General features: G+C 38.4%; 1 protein-coding gene across 4 annotated transcripts in view; it reads left to right on the top strand.

Annotated features, from left to right (window-relative positions):
* Positions 1-11: 11 nt before the first annotated feature.
* Positions 12-14,956, top strand: part of PLAG1 (PLAG1 zinc finger) — a 70,267-nt gene continuing 55,322 nt past the window's right edge. For all 4 annotated transcript variants that reach the window (XM_056521970.1, XM_056521965.1, XM_056521969.1 and 1 more), the window contains exon 1: positions 12-142. The gene's annotated coding sequence lies outside the window, so the exon portion shown is untranslated. The remainder of the gene's footprint in view (positions 143-14,956) is intronic.

Genomic DNA, 14,956 nt, shown 5'->3' with positions numbered 1-14,956 from the left:
ATGGCTGCTGGAGAGAGGGGAAAGCAAACAATTTCCAGGCCCGCAGCGTCCAGGCAAAAATATGGGAAAAAAATTATTAAAAAATCGGAAAGGCACCTAAACCCCGGAAATCGACCGCAGGAAGGATGTTAAAGCTCCCGCGGTGAGTTTTCAGGGGGTTTGGACTGGCGCAGCCACCTCTGAAGCATAGAAAATCAGGGTTATTTAAATTATGGGAAAGGGGGGGACGAGAAAAGGAGGAGGAGGGGGAGAAAGAGAGAGGAGGAAAAAAAGTTATTGGAAATCACCCCCTCCTCTCCTCCTGGTGCAGGGACTTTATTGGGAGAAAAATCCAGGGGAGAAAGTTTACTCAGAAAAGTCAGATTTATCTGTATTATTCTATTTATAAATATTTTTTTGGGAGCTGGCATGAGAATCTGAGGGAATGGCTCAGTGGGAGCAGTTCTGCTGCTTCTGGGGGGCTCCGGCACTTTTTGGGGGAGTTGGTGTCAATTGAAAGTAGTTTTGGTAAACTTTGGGGGGGAAGAAAAGAAGTTAGCAGGGAAGTTTTCCTTTTTCTTTCTTGCACTTAATATTGTGACAGGAGCAGAGCTGGGAGCGGGGAGAGGAGGGGAAGACATGAAAGCGAAGGGAGAGCGAGCTGGGGGAGCAAAAAGAAGTGCAAAAATTCCGCAAAAATCACACGTTCACCCCAAAGTCTCCAGATCTCCCCCAAAGTTTCTTCAGGGGCTTCACCTTCACCCTGTGCGGTTTAAAGCCGGATCTCTCGAGGTTCTCGCTGTATTTCCATGCTCTTCTCAGGAGGTGGGTATGGGCTGCTAGGTTAGGTCAGGAAAGTTGTCTGCCCCCCCCCCCCCCCCGACACCCCTCCACATCTTTACTAAAGGGGGTGTACGCTGATTTCAGGGATATACCCCTAAAGCCCCCCCTGAAAGTGGATGTGTGCCTGGATTCTGGCAGAGGGGGATGGAGGACGGGTTACTGGGACAGCTTGTTGTCAGTATCATAAACAACCAAAATGGAGGGAGTATAGAGGCATAAAACAAATAAAAAAATCATTAAAAATAGTTAAAAATCCCCAGTCGGGTTGTGTGCAGCGTTTTTGTGAATGGATCAGGTCCCGGTGACCCCCTGCAGCTCTGGAGTCACTGCAGGCTGCACTTAGGTGTTTTTTTATATTTTACTTTTTTTTTTTTTTTCCTGTAAGTTTTGGATAGTTTTAGCCTAACCCCTGGGTTACTGCATTGCCCTTGCTGGGTGACTATTTTTTGTTAAATCTGAGGATCTCTGCCGGCTTCTAATGTGTGGTTGTGTGTTGTTTTTTTGCCTTTTTATATAATCTGTGCCCAGGGCTTCTCTGGTTGGACAAGGTCCATGCATGGGGGCTAGCATTAGTGAATGTGTTTTTTAAGTGGTTTTGGAGGTGATGTAAATTATCTCTCTTGTCACTTTTCTACAGGCTAAAAAAAAAAACTTATCTTTGCAAAGCAAGCTCTTGCCTCCCCCCCCCCCCCCCCCTGCTGCTGTGAAACACTCAGCCATTGCTGTGCTGTGCTGTGCTGTGCTGTGCTGTGCTGCAGCCTGTGTTCTGGATAGTGCAGGACTGAGCTAGGGAAAGTAGCATCTTTAAGTGTTTTTGCTTTTCTGTTTTATACTTTTGCTACATTTCACCTGCTGGGACAATCCTCTATGACTTGTAGCCTTTCTGTGTATGAAGAATGAGAGGCATAGTGGATTGTCCTGAACTGCACTGATGTGTATTGTTGCTGATGTTGCTCCCACGTGGGGTTGGGGGATCTTTATCACATTCTATAAGTTCCCATGTTTCTGTGTATTGCCGGACACCTTGCATGCAAAACAAGTGTTGCTATTAGTTACATGTGTGCTAAAGTGAACACCTTCTAGAGCAGAGGTCTCCAACCTGCGGACCTCCAGATGTTGCAAAACTACAATTCCCAGCATGCCCGGACAGCCAACGGCTGTCCGGGCATGCTGGGAGTTGTAGTTTTGCAACATCTGGAGGTCCGCAGGTTGGAGACCACTGTTCTAGAGATACCAGTTGTTCAGATGTTGCAATGTACTGTGTGCAATACATCTTTCATGTTTGAGTAGCAGAGGGGGCAGCATACTTGTTAAATGGACTCTCTACAAAGTTACATTGTGTATTTTGATGTGTTGCATTGATCAGGGATTCCAGACAACTCCCTTAGTTCCCCTCCACTTGAAGATCTGTGGTGGGACCCCAAAGACAGGGCTATGACCTCCATAAGTGTTCCCCCCCCCAACTTGTGACTCTCCAGCTGCTTATAGAACTGCAGCTCCACAGCCCTTAGTCCTTAATGGATGCTGAGAAGTTGTAGTTTTGTAACAACTGGAGAGCACAGCATTTTTAAAGAAAAACCTGTAAAACAGGTTAGATGGCTGCTTATAATATTTCAAGTAGAAATGCTGAAAATTGACCATGTGGTTCTTAAGAGCCATGTCTTTGTTTAGCAGTACTACCCTGGTGACCTCAATCACAAATCCAGTGTACTGTCTCTTTAAATGACCCATGAGCATGCATAGTGCAGTTATTTGTATGTAAACAGCAGCATACCTTTAAATCTAATAGAACTCAAGTGATCTATAAAGACTGGAAATGCAATAGAAGTATATTATTTCATTGTATATTTAAATAAAAACTTAAAGGGGTATTCCAGGAAAAAACATATATATATATATATATATATATATATATATATATATATATATATATATATATATATGTCAACTGGCTCCAGAAAGTTAAACAGATTTGTAAATTACTTCTATTAAAAAATCTTAATCCTTTCAGTACTTATGAGCTTCTGAAGTTAAGGTTGTTCTTTTCTGTCTAAGTGCTCTCTGATGACACGTGTCTCGGGAAATGCCCAGTTTAGAAGCAAATCCCCATTGCAAACCTCTTCTAAAGTGGGCGTTTCCCGAGACAGGTGTCATCAGAGAGGATTTAGACAGAAAAGAACAACCTTAACTTCAGAAGCTCATAAGTACTGAAAGGATTAAGATTTTTTAATAGAAGTAATTTACAAATCTGTTTAACTTTCTGTAGCCAGTTGAGAGATATATAAAATATAATTTTTTTTCCTGGAATACCCCTTTAACTGGATTCATAGTTTTAGTTTCCTAGTAATGTTTTGCTTTTTTCTTTTTGTTTGTTTTTTAAGACCTTTTATGCTGTCTGCAATGCCATTGATTCTAATCCTGGTCAGTAAATTGTTAATGTTTGATACTTTTAGCAGTCTTATTTATCTACCTTTTAACTTTAACCTTTAACTCGAACAATTCTGCTTATGAGAAGATATACAGAATATCTTGCTGTGTTGTAATGTGTACACATCTTTATGCCTGTACTTTGTGTTGACTGAGTGACATGTTTTAAATATCCATGTGAACTTGGGCCTGTTCCAATACGTTTAATTGCAACCATTTATAAGTGACCTGTATTACAGGCGCCATAGCTGAATGATGATCAGATGCACAGGTGGGAAGCATTGCATTGTTTTGAAATGTGAATTACAGCAAAAGGTTCTAAGAACATTGTTGCCAAATCTTTGTTTTATAAAGAACTATTTATATTTTGTTTATCGTAAATATTTTTTTGTTATAATATTTTTTTTATAAAGGAAAGACTCCCCATTTTGCTGGAGGATCATAAATCCAGTTACTTATTATTCGAACTAGTAAAGGAATAAGAAAACGCTACAATATTACTCTGACTTTAATACTCTATAGCTGTTGCTACATTGAAATACCCCCTATAGATTTTGATAACATACTATATCAGGCTAACCATTTATGATTTCCTTTTTTATGGGTAGTTTATTTGGACTCTAAGATGTTTGTGATTAAACATTAAAGGTTTATCCACTTGCTATAGACAGCTTTATTACCTGTATCTGATGGGTTATTATTGGATATAGGCTGAATGTGGATTTTCTTTTTATGCTCTTATTATATACAAATAGGATATTGGGAAAGTATTACCTTTTTTATGTGTCCACTATAGCTACAGTTATTAAAATTTAGATTCCATAAAGTTTCTTTTCATCTAAATACCAAATTGTTTCCAAGTATTATATTAATTTAAAATGTTACATTTACCTCTCAAATTGAAAGTTGGTCATTAATTGACTTAAGGCTGTGTTTACATGTTCAGGTTTTTAATTGCAATTATTTAATACGAAGCCAGGAATGTATTTGAAAAGCAGAGAAAGTCTCTTTCCTTTTTATGTATCCTCCATCCATGATCTGTTTCTGACTTTGTATTCAGTAATTGCAATTAAAAACCTTAATATGTGAGCACACAACTAGGAGTCTAGGTATAAAGAAATGTATACATATATTTCTCATTCCCTTTAGCCTATTGGAACAAAGGTCTTTTAAGGGAGTTTTATGTAAACCAATGCAATGTTTTTAATGCAGTAATACCTTGTTTGTGATAAGACATGTGGTCTGTTTTCTCTATTAAGATATATTTTGTGCCTTGTCTATTGCTATCCTCCATTAGTTTTAAGCTCCCATCTGATTGGTGCTTTGTGTTCTTCAGATGGGATTTCTGTGTAGCTAACCTAGACCAATAGGATAGCGGAGTGAGTATTGTAATTTGACACTGCTGCAAACATGGTAGAACAAGAGAAGTGCAGGGCAGATACTATGATACTGAATCTACTTCCAGTCCAGTGTATTTATGTAAAGTTACATTTGTCATGCAGCAGAGGCTGGAAACCAGATATGTGTTATATGTCAAGCTTGTAATTGTCACACATTGTCCTTTGCTTTACATGTTTTAATTTAATGTAATTTTACTAATAAACCTAGACATCCATTGCTGTACACTATGATTATTGTGTGGTAAAGCAGCAATCATCTCATTACTGAAGTAAATAATATATTCTTGTAAAAGAGACCGGCTCATCATTTATAGCCCCTTTAATATAGTTCTATGACTTGTGTAGAATTCATTGTTCACTATTAAATATGTATTTCACATCAATTCCCTGCTAGATCATCTGTGGTCCTATTAGTTTAAGAACCTGCAATCTAAAAACAATCTACAAATAAAAAGCTAATTAAAAAAAACTACAATTTAATGTAAATGGCCATTCCTGATGTATTACATTGACCTATGAGCGTTTTCTATTTAGATATAAAAGTAATCTATATGTAGACAATATCTTTTAAATCTACGTTATGCATCACTTCATTTAGCTATGTATTTGTATTTTTTTATTTATTGTTTAAACGTTTACAACATTTGTAATGTTTGTTTTTCAATATTGTTCTTAGTTTTTGTCTGCCTTTTGGAGGCTAGATATACCTAGCGGCCATGATTGTATCCTATACTTGTTAACGTTATTGCAGGTGCAAGTGATAGATCAAATACGTATTACTAAAGTACAAGTGTGGCTCTGTAGGCGAGACACAACTAAACACCTATTTAGGATGACAGGTAAAATGTACAGATATTTTGTATCTTTCTCTAGTGAAAACAAGTCCCTCCTCCCTTCTTTACATTTGATAGAATTCATGTCCACTCAATGGGAGGGCTGATACATTGCACATATTTAGTATTCCCCAGACAGGGAAAACAAACAATAATGTCAAGCCTTTTAAAACTTATAAAGGTGTAGTAGACTGTGTGGCTATGTGAAATGCTGAAAATGATTTCCTCTGGCAGAAACAAGCAACTTCACTATAATTTAGGTCTAAAAATACTATATATGCAAGTAAGATAGTTGGTTTGGAATCCTATTAGAGAATAGAAGGTTGCCTTGTGTGGCTTCTTTATTGCTGAGAATGTTTTGTAGTAAACTAATTTGAGTTTTATGGCTTTTTTTCCCCACCTCTTTACAGTGGGTGCCAACATTGGCCAAGGGGACCCAGGAAGATGACATATTTTACATAGAGGTCCTTAAAGTTTGCATATGGTGTTCATAATATCAGTGTAGTAAACTCTTGTTCAAAATAGGGAATTCTTTTGATAGTGTACTCCTTGGTTGATCAGGGAGAAGTTGTAGGGCAATAAATCTATAAACTGTAGCATTTGTAGAACTTGGTAAAATGTAGAACCTCTTTAGAGCCATGTAGGAGGCTTAAGCTACATATTTTGTGCAAAACATGGGCAAATTAAATATTGGCAATGTTATGTCTGTTTTGTACTAAACTCTTTAATTTCTGTTGGTAGTCTTGTAGATAAATCTTCAATCCTCTCATATATAGGCATAAACTAATACTGATGTAATAAAAATAGAAAAGATAAGATAAAGGAGATACTAAACATTATGATGAGTCAATAGCTGACATAGTAGGAAATGTATTAAATGGACTGTGTGACTATTTGTCAAATGTTCATATTTGGTGTGAAAAAGGGTTATAAAAAGGTACTGTTGGAACAGTGTGACCATCTAGAATTCCAAAGTACAAGTCATCACTATAAACTATAGTCCATATAGAAAGGACACTTCATTCCTTTTATTTTAGACACTTTGTTTTGAATTTCTTGTTGAATTACAGTGTGGTGACCACTTACATGTCTTTGTTCCTGCATTTGTGTATCTGTGTTCTAGAACATTAGTGCAAGTTGGTTATCTTTACCCTATAAAAAACATTTTTGTGTTCCTATACAAAGACAGTTTTTATACATTAATAATTACATACAAAAAGTTTCTCCAGGGAGGTCTATTCTAATATCCTCTCTGTGTTGCTATTCTCTGTTGCAGAAAGTCCAGACACTTCATTTAGTTGAACACAAATTGATCTTTAAAATGTTTTTCCCTTTAGGGGAAAGTGTTCTCAAAGTTCAAACATATTTACGAATTTTTGGTGACTTTTTTCCCCTATTAATTTTATGTGGCACTGTCTATATTTAAAAAAAACTTGGAACTTTTCACTCTAGACTGACTTTAAAGATGACTTCTTAGCAGTAATACATTATCATCACAGGCAGAATTACAATTAAAAGCAACACCTACATATAGACACAAGGTCCACGGTTGACAATAGGTAATGGTCACAGTTCCCCTCCTCCAACCTCCCTCCTCAATGACCTCTGCACAGGTCACAGAGTGTCTAAAACTCCCATAGAAGTGAGCCAGTCCAGACCATAGGTTCTTATGGTCCATGTGGCTGCTGTAAATCATATCTTTAAACACTATTAAATGTAACCCAGGCAAGATGGCTGCCCATAAAGACATACAGAAAACAGAAAAAAAATGCAATCAGAAAATAAAAGCAAAAAATAAATAAAAAAACTAGACTAGTATTAATAAAAATAAATTGATCTGTCCCTTTAAGCATACAATAGCTCACGGAATGATTAGGAACCTCTATGGGCACAAATCTAAATCTACAATCAGAAGTAATTAGAATGAGCCATGGTTTGTAAAGAAAAATCCTTTTATTCCCTTGTATATGACCTTGTTAGAAGCTGTGTTTTAATCTTTCAAAGAGTATATGATGTATTTGTTTTCTGTAATCTATTCCATTTCCAGACTATAGCCAGTCTTTTATAGATTACAGTAGACAGTGCACACTATAATGTTCCTGTAACAAAAACAGTTTTTACTTGGATCTGCATCATTCTACCTTCATGTTTGTTCTGAAGCATGGCTAGAAGGGCAGCAATTTTGTGCAATTACTTATAAACTTTATTGAAAGTTTTGCTGCTCTATGAAAACCATTTACTGCTGAGGACACTTGTCAGGATGGGCTCCTCATTTAGTGACTCCTCAGTTAAAGTCTTTGTTTTGTGTTTTATGAGGGTTAAGGGAGGTTTTACAGATGTTTTAGGTATCAATTGATCTATTGATTCCTTTTCTATTGGTGATTATAAAAACAACTTCTCATCAGGGGTTGAGTAAAGTGTTGGCAAATAAAATTATTTAATTAAGATACTGTATCTTATGATTCTATAGAAGACCGTTATAAAGTTAAGACTGTTTTGATGTAAGAAGCAACGAAGTAGAATCTTCCACAAAGTTTTTTTTTGTAACTAGTATAAAGCTGCAGGATAAGAAACTGTTGAAATTGAAAATGTTTAAATATAAGGGTCGACAAATTCATGTGCTTTCGTATACAAATAACAAAATACCTGTATATAATTCGTATTCTTAGAGCTGCCCCTTTCACATGACTGAATGTAGATTTTGCTGTGTTCATGTCCTTCAAAAACAAACCTATGCAATGCTATAACTAAGGTCTGCTCACAAGAGAATGGATAGGGTTTCTCGTGTTCACTTACTGTAAATATGTATGACTGTTAGTTTCTAGTTATAGATTTTGCTTTGTTCAGGAAGTTGAGAAAACAGTAAAGTTTGAGGATCAGTTACTAGTCCTGACATGTCTGTTTTAGTAAATACTTCTATTGCACATGAGATGGCAATCCTTGAGTATCTTTTTCTTATATCTCTGTGCTGTTATTCCTCTTTTATTGCTATTAGAAATGTACGAATACATTGGCAACTGGTTGACACCAGTTTGGGTGTGTCCCTAAACGGACACTGTCCCATCCAGGCTAGGCATCTTGGACTATGTAGGAGTTTTAAAGGAGCATATCCCCTTTGACAAGGGGCATGGCAAAATCCAATTGTCAATTTATTCATATTTTTCTAGGAGCAACAAAATAGGGATGTCACATTGCAGATTTTAAGGAAGATTCTCCAGAATTGTTGTTTTTATGGGGAAAGGGAATAGCAATACCATGCATGGGCACTCTTTGCAGTTGGATCACTTTAATCATTATCTTGTCCTTAAGGAATTTGGGGGTCCTAACATATGCGTAACCCTTTCAGTACTTTTCTTATTTGCTATTAGATACCTAGATTTTACCCACCCTTTGGCTTATAGCTTGAAAGACAATTGATGCAATGACTGGTGTGATCCATGTGCTGTCCCAAATATTTAAGGATCGTTCAGGAACATTAACTGTTGAGTTTTCTATGACATGTTTGTCTGTGAAATATTTTCCACCACTTTTATTTTATTTTTTTTAATTTTTTTATTGACTTTTAGAATTTATAAGTTTGCATTGGAAGGGAATGCTCCTTTAGGATTTCTTATAATAGTATATTTGGATTTGCCTTTCTGTGTAGTTTTCAGGATTTAGGAGGTAATGATTTATTGTAACCCATCTACTAATATGATTATTTAGAGCTAAAGATGGTGACTAGAGGGACAGGTAGTCAGGGCAGTGAGCATACATTTCTTCTGTGACATAGATTTAATAGACGTTTTATTTATAGATCAAATGCCTGCTCAATGTCCCTTTCTGGGTAGATGGTTGTGTAAAGTGTTTAGAATATTTCATGCTGTGTTGCTTAAGGCATAGTTGTTTTGTTGGTTTATATTGATGTAAAATAACCATGTATTTAAAAAGAAAATGCTGTTTCATATGTCTTCAAGGGTTTATCCAAAAATATTTTATAAATAATTGTACCTATAGAAAATGTTATAATATGGGAACCATTGGTCATCCGCCAAATCCAGCTCCAGTGGTCTTCAGTGGTTTGTTTGCTCGCTCTGTAGTGATGGTGCATACATCCATGTGATTGACCTCTGAAGTCGTACCTAGCCAGTGATTTGCTGCATCAGTCTCATGTATGTCATCGCTGCAGGAAAAGTAAGCAAAAATAAGCAGGGGTTAACAGGTAAGTAATGGGTGGTTTATAAGTTTAAAACATTTCTTTAGGTACTTTATTATACTTTTGGAAACTCCTTGTAATACAGTTATTGGTATGCATTAAGGCACAGTTGTCTTTGTTATGCTCCATTTCGCCTCTTATTCAGTTGATTAAATCTACAAAAACGTTCATCAGTATTAGATTAAAAAGCAATTGTGTTCGAAATGTGTTTATAAATGAATTTGATTAGTATAAATAAAGCTTTAGTGGTGATTAAAAAAAATAATAAAATAGAATTTTGGCAAAACTTAACATGCCTAGGGCTGGCGAGTCTTTAATCCAGCCTAAGATATCTCCTCCTTTTTTATAGTTCGTTTATGGTGACAACAACTCTGGTTGCCACAATACGTGTTAATTTGAAAATAGCTGTAATTGGGCATTAACAAGGTTTCCCCACTCTTTATAAATAGAAGTTATCCTACCTGAAAATTAGAAGGTCCCTATTTGTAACCGTGACTATTGGATTGTGCATCAGCACCCCACCTGTGATAAGTGGCACCAGAGGTGTCTGGCAGCTTCTCACCCCTCCTGTTCCATGGAGATTAATATTCTCGTTCTGCTAAACGTGTTAATGGAGTGAGAGGTGATTTGAGTAAGGTCATTACTGGCCAAAAAAACCTATATAAAATTGTAACATGCATCCAGGGTTCATGGACATACAGTTGAGCTAAGCAGTGGATTTCTATTGACTTTTTATAGTATTTTCAACAGTCTGTGACAGATGCTCCTGGGGTCACCATCTTTTGAAGGATCAGGAAGGTCGGAGTGATTCATTTTTGGTTAGAGTAATGTCACCTGAAAGATTGATTATTTTTTTTTTTTTTTGGAGATGTTCTAGTTTAGTCTAAACTGTAACAGATTTTGTTTTATATAAATGCAGATTTTTTTTTTTCCTTTGGTGCAGCAATCTTGCTTGAGATGCTGCAAAAGCAGTTCCAGAGAGTTTCTTTACAGCAGGTGACATAGGCAACCTTAGTCTAAAAAGACTGCCTGTTAATTTCTGGGCATGCTCTGTGACAAGTACAAGGAGGACAGAATATCTATTGTCAGCAGTAAAATCCTGTGCTTTAGCTTTAGAGATGTCTCTTTTCACTGTAATCCTGCCTGTGATGAGGAGATCACTGCTGAGAAGTGATCTCTACAGATCAGCCTGTTCAGTGAGACAATATTTTGTTTTCTATATTGTTCAAAACAAAATTGCTGATTTTTCATTTGGTATTTATTTTTTCGAAATGAAATGATCTAAAGATAGATTTTTTTTTTTTAGTTTTTTTTATTTTAGTATTTTTTTTAGTTTTTTTTTTTTTATTGGTAGTAGCCTTATAAAATGACCCATGAAGACTGTTTAGTCTTCCCATTATGTACCATGTATGTACCATGTGTATTGCCAATACATATGTATCGGTGAATTGACCCTTATCGTGTTAACAGGACCTGTGTTAAGTATTAAAACAAAAAATAATTTTTAATAATTACCGTGTAGCCTCTGGGGTCCTGCTTCAATTCCCGAGATATAAGGGTTTTGCGATTGTTTTTCCTCCTCACTCAATTATCACAGGGGTAGGAACTGTATATTAAAAAGGGGTTTGCATGTTAGATTCTTGGTCTGACTATGAGACTGGGGGGTGTTATACCGTCTTGGAGGTGAGAATCTAGTTCATGACCCTCTGAACCTAGTATTCACCTTCTCTTTTAAAGTTTTCACACATCTGACAATTCAACAAAAAAAAAATCTTGGAAACTGAGGGTGTACCAAGAAAAAAATGAAATTAAATTATTTATTCATTTAAATATTAACCAGTTCCCTTTTACTAAGTGGATCTATCGGCTGAATATGCTTCCTTACATAAGGTCAGTATGTTACAGCTATAGCTTTGTACTCCTAGTAGCCAAAACACCTGAAATTGGGCTGTGCTATTCTGCAAGTAGAAGACCTATAGTAATATAGCAAACAGTTATTAGTCCACTGTATTCAGGAGAACTACCCCACTCCTCCCTACCACCATACTTTCCTATCTGCAGTGATTGAGAGGCACTTGTATATACAGGCATACATGACAACCTGTAAGTCCCTTCCTTGAAGGGTGGAGATGGCACAACCCTTGCCAAATTGTTTCAATCCTCCTGCTTTCCATAAAATTCTAGTGAGCTGTTAGGAGTATGGACCATTAGCTGTAATATGCTCCCCCCCTCTAAACAGGTCAGTTTATTTAGCAGAAGGATTCCCTATAAGATTAAGGTCACACATAGCGTATACGCAGAGTATTTCACACTGGACATAATCAGCAGGAAATATACTGCTTATTCTCCTATGAACAAACACAGGGCTACCCAGCGGCAGCCCTGTGTGTGCAGTGAGATTTTGAGGTGCTTTAATGTACAGTGGGGGGAAAAAAGTATTTAGTCAGCCACCAATTGTGCAAGTTCTCCCACATTAAAAGATGAAGCCTGTAATTTTCATCATAGGTATACCTCAACTATGAGAGGCAGAATGGGGGGAAAGAATACAGGAAATCACATTGTAGGATTTTTAATGAATTGATAAATTCCTTGGTAAAATAAATACACTGCTCAAAAAAATAACGGTAACATTAAGATAACACATCCTAGATCTGAATGAACTAATCGTATGAAATACTTTCGTCTTTACATAGTTGAATGTGCTGACAACAAAATCACACAAAAATTATAAATGGAAATCAAATTTATCAACCCATGGAGGTCTGAAAATGGAGTCACACTCAAAATCAAAATGAAAAACCACACTATAGGCTGATCCAACTTTGATGTAATCTCCTTTTAAAACAAGTAAAAATGAGGCTCAGTAGTGTGTGTGGCCTCCATATTCCCGTTTGACCTCCCTACAACACCTGGGCATGCTCCTGATGAGGTGACGGATGGTCTCCTGAGGGATTTCCTCCCAGACCTGGACTAAAGCATCCGCCAACTCCTGGACAGGCTGGTGCAACGTGGCGTTCGTGGATGGAGCGAGACATGATGTCCCAGATGTGCTCAATCAAATTCAGGTCTGGGGAACAGCCGGGCCAGTCCATAGTATCAATGCCTTCCTCTTGCAGGAACTGCTGACATACTCCAGCCACATGAGTTCTAGCATTGTCTTCCATTAGGAGGAACCCAGGGCCAACCACACCAGCATATGGTCTCACAAGGGCAGTCAGGCTACCTCTGGCAAGCACATGGAGGGCTGTGTGGCCCCCCCCCCCCCCCCAAAAGAAATGCCACCCCACACCATTACTGACCCACTGCCACACCGTTCATCCCGGAAGTTGTTGCAAGCAGCAGAACGTTCTCCACGGCGTCTCCAGACTGTCATGTGCTCAGTGTGAACCTGCTTTCATATGTGAAGAGCAATCTACAAATTTGCCAATATTGGTGTTCTCTGGCAAATGCCAAACATCCTGCACAGTGTTGGGCTGTAAGCACAACCCCCACCTGTGGACGTCTGGCCTCCATACCATCCTCATGGAGTCTGTTCCTGACCATTTGAGTGGACACATGGACATTTGTGGCCTGCTAGAGGTCATTTTGCAGGGCTCGAGCAGTGCTCCTCCTGCTCCTCCTGGCACCAAGGCAGAGGTAGCAGTCCTGTTACTGGGTTGTTGCCCTCCTACGGTCTCCTCCACGTCTCCTGATGTACTGGCCTGTCTCCTGGTAGCACCTACATGCTTTGGACACTACGCTGACAGACACAGCAAACCTTCTTGCCACAGCACTCATTGTTGTGCCATCTTGGATGAGCTGCACTACCTGAGCCACTTGTGTGGGTTGTAGTCTCATGCTACCACTAGAGTGAAAGCACCACCAGCATTCAAAAGTGACTAAAACATCAGCCAGGATGCATAGGAACTGAGAAGTGGTCTGTGGTCACCATCTGCAGAACCACTCCTTTATTGGGGGTGTCTTGCTAATTGCCTATATTTTCCACCTGTTGTCTGTTCCATTTGCACAACAGCATGTGAAATTGATTGTCAATCAGTGTTGATTCCTGAGTGGGCAGTGTGATTTCACAGAAGTGTGATTGACTTGGAGTTACATTGTGTTGTTTAAGTGTTCCCTTTTTGTTTTTTTGAGCAGTGTATTTGGCCACCTACAAACAAGATTTCTGGCTTTTACAGACCTGTAACTTCTTCAAGAGTGTTACCTGTATTAATGGCACCTGTTTGAACTTATCAGTATAAAAGACACCTGTACACAACCTAAAACAGTCACACTTCAAACTCTATGGCCAAGACCAAAGAGCTGTCAAAGGACACCAGGAACAGAATTGTAGACCTGCACCAGGCTGGGAAGACTGAATCTGCAATAGGCAAGCAGCTTGGTGTGAAGAAATCAACTATGGGAGCAAATATTAGAAAATGGACATACCAGACCACTGATAATCTCCCTTGATCTAGGGCTCCATGCAAGATCTCACCCTGTGGTGTCAAAATGACCACAAGAACGGTGAGAAAAAATCCCAGAACCACATGGGTGGACCTAGTGAATGACCTGCAGAGAGCTGGGACCCAAGTAACAAAGGCTACCATCAATAACACACTAGGACTCAAGTCATGCAGTGGCAGACGTGTTCCCCTACTTAAGCCAGTACATGTCTGGGCCCATCTGAAGTTTGCTAGAGAGCATTTGGATGATTCAGAAGTGGATTGGGAGAATGTCATATGGTCAGATGAAACCAAAGTAGAACTTTTTGGTAAAAAATCAACTAGTCGTGTTTGGAGGAGAAAGAATGCTGAGTTGCATCCAAAGAACACCATACCTACTGTGAAACATGGGGGTAGAAGCATCATGCTTTGGGGCTGTTTTTCAGCAAAGGGACCAGGATGACTGATCCATGTAAAGAATGAATGGGGACATGTATTGTGAGATTTTGAGTGAAAACCTCCTTCCATCAGCAAGGGCATTGAAGATGAAACATGGCTGGGTCTTTCAGCATGACAATGATCCCAAACACACCGCACGGTATACAAAGGAAAAGGAGTGGCTTGGTAGGAAGCATTTCAAGGTCCTGGAGTGGCCTAGCCAGTCTCCAGATCTCAACCCCATAGAAAACCTTTGGAGGGAGTTGAAAGTCCGTGTTGCCAAGTGACAGCCCCAAAACAAGCTCTAGAGATCTGCATGGAGGAATGGGCCAAAATACCAGCAACAGTGTGTGAAAACCTTGTGAAGACTTACAGAAAACGTTTGACCTCTGCCAATGCCAACAAAGGGTATATAACAAA

This window comes from Hyla sarda, chromosome 5 (genome assembly GCF_029499605.1).
Source record: "Hyla sarda isolate aHylSar1 chromosome 5, aHylSar1.hap1, whole genome shotgun sequence".
Classification (NCBI taxonomy): domain Eukaryota; kingdom Metazoa; phylum Chordata; class Amphibia; order Anura; family Hylidae; genus Hyla; species Hyla sarda.
This window is presented reverse-complemented; position numbering and strand designations above follow the sequence as displayed.